Here is a 3,115-nt window from a genome sequence, read left to right as displayed (position 1 = left end):
GTGAACTGAGACAGTCTTTATCCTATGTTCAATATCATATCAGGCTAGTGGCTATTCTACCTAATCGTTAACATATTATCCATAATATAACGTGACAATGCTACATTCTGAAATAAAATTCCAGTCCGTAAAATCAGAAAAAAATAGTTTACGAGGGTACAAATGTAATTTGTTTCTTTGATGTTTACGTGTAATACATTAACAATCAAAATACAAAATAAGTAGATATAGTTTTAAGATTTCAAAATGTATTTTTTTCTTAGATGAAATGTTCTGTATCTGTCTATCTATAGTATTGTATCAGCAGCGTGTTACTTTGTTAATATGTTTTCATATAATGGAAGAAAAAACCCACTTTTTCCGGATTCACATTAAAAAATTTACAATAAAACAGCATCTATCCTGTTTTCTTCACCGAATAAAACTAGGTTTAAATTTTGTTATATGGCTGTTTAGTTTGCTGTATCTATAAATGTCTTCTGTTATGATTTTGTTTTGATATGTTTTAAAGATGCTTTAATGATAACAATGTATGCGCCAAGAGAAGGCTATGTTAAATGATAGCAGAACATTTATATTAAATGGTTGTAACAACAATAACTGAAATTATTGTGATTTGGAAAGTTAATGGTTTATATGCCATAATATACATGTAGTTTTATATGTTAATGTTTCCTAAATCAATGTACCTGTGGATAAATGAAATACACATACTTAAAAGAGAAAAATAAATATCACTTTATGGGTCACGTCATGACATGAACTAATGAATTTCATAAATGCAAGGCAATGTGTTTTATTTCGTTCTTTCATAGATACTAAATGCTCATGTATTGGTTGTAATTATTTTTTCATAAGAAACAAATCTTAGAGAGGCTTTGAACAATATCTTGATTTCTACCAATTGCAGAGTTTCATTACCCAAACCAGGTCAAAGGTCAAGGTCACACTTAGAGGCCAAAGGTCAGATACAAGAATGACTTTGTTCGAAGCATTTCTTCTTCATGCATGGAGGGATTTTGATGTAACTTGGCACAATTATACACCATCATGAGATGAAGTGTCATGCGCAGTTCCCTTTTTTAGAATTACTTCCCTTTGTTGTTACTATAAATAGCTTATATTGAGACTTTTTCATTACTAGTCGTAGGGAAATATCGAGACCACTTTTCTGTAGTACAACATGCATGCTACATCCAATTATGAGATGTATTTAAACCAGTCTCTACCTGGTAAAGATTTTTGTGTGGACCATTTTTTTTTTTTTTTTTTTTTTTTTTTTAAGATTATCTTCCCTTAGTTGTTACTATAAATAACTTATATTGTAACTTTTTTATAATTGACCGTAGGGAAAAAACAAGACCACTTTTCTGTGGTACAACATAGATGTTACTTTCAAATTTTAGGTGTATTTTAAGGTATCTCTACCTGGTAAGGAGTTTTTTTTGGACTTAGAAAAACAAATGACTTACAATGATTACTAAACAGCCACAAAATTAAAATTCCATTTGCAAATACAGGTGCTAGAGTAAAGAAATTTGCTGTGACGGGCGTATATTGTGACATTCTGGCACTCTTGTTTATAATTGACCGTAGGGAAAAACCAAGACCACTTTTCTGTGGTACAACATAGATGCTACTTTCAAATTTTAGGTGTATTTTAAGGTATCTCTACCTGGTAAGATGTTTTTATGTTGATTTAGAAAAACAAAAGAATTTCAATAATCACTACCACAAAATTAAAATTCCATTTGCAAATACAGGTGCTAGTGTAAAGAAATTTGCTGTGACGGGCGTATATTGTGACATTCTGGCACTCTTGTTTATTTATGTTAGACTTTTGTGTTATATTTATTATGTTCATAAGTATTTGTTTTGGTATTTTTTTAAAATAAATAGATTAAAATATGTGTTGAAATTTTCAGTGATATTTGTATTTTTTGCAAAATGATATTAAGTGGCATTTGTCCATAAATACGAACAGAACAGAACAGAATTTTATTTCACTTGAACTAAAAGTTCCTCGTGATAAATACATTTACAAGCATATTTGTATGGCCTGAAAATACAGATGACATTCATACAATTACAATGGATTTTGACATTAATCATATACATATATTTATAAATTATTTGTAAGATATTTCAGGATTTGGATGGACGGATTAACATTTAAATAGCATACAAGTATTATACAGTTAATTATATAATATTCAGTGTCGCACCTATGCGCCGCAGGTCAATTAATTACGCTACATAAATACGAACAATATTCCAGATGTATACAGATTCTTATTCAGTTCTCACATTTGTTCATATTTGGATATTTTTCAAATGCGTACAAACAAATCCAGACAAACAGAAAAATTCGAAATTGTATTTTTTTTTTTAATTAAATTTCTTTTTCTTTTCTCTCATTTGTTCGTACGACAAATGATTATGAGAAATGAAAAAGAATTTATTACAATTTGGAAATTTGTTCGTACGTATGAACAAAATTCCAAATTGATTTTTCTTTTTAAAAGTTAATTCTTTTTCAGTTTTCGCATTTGTTCGTACGTACGAACAAATGCAGGCTGCTCATTACGAACAAATAATTGTGAATGAAAAAGAATTTTTAAAGCAGTTTGGAATTTCGTTCTTATGTCCGAACAAATCTGGGCTGTCCGAACAGAATATCAGAATTGAAAAATAAAATGGACAGGATTTGTTCATACGTACGAACAAAATTCCAAATTGCATTTTTTTAAGAATAAATTCTTTTTCAGTTCTCTCATTTGTTCGTACGTATGAACAAATGATAGTGAGAAATGAAAAAGAATTTTTAAAGCAGTTTGGAATTTTGTTCGTACGTCCGGACAAATCTGGGCTGTTTGAACAGAATATCAGAATTGGGGGCCTCCGTGGCCGAGTGGTTAAGGTCGCTGACTTCAAATCACTTGCCCCTCATCGATGTGGGTTCGAGCCTCACTCGGGGCGTTGAATTCTTCATGTGAGGAAGCCATCCAGCTGGCTTACGGAAGGTCGGTGGTTCTACCCAGGTACCCGCTCGTGATGAAATAATGCACGGAGGGGCACCTGGGGTCTTCCTCCACCATCAAAGCTGGAAAGTCGC

This window comes from Mercenaria mercenaria, chromosome 7 (genome assembly GCF_021730395.1).
Source record: "Mercenaria mercenaria strain notata chromosome 7, MADL_Memer_1, whole genome shotgun sequence".
NCBI lineage: Eukaryota > Metazoa > Mollusca > Bivalvia > Venerida > Veneridae > Mercenaria > Mercenaria mercenaria.
The sequence above is the reverse complement of the archived record's forward strand: the minus strand, read 5'-3'. Positions refer to the sequence as shown.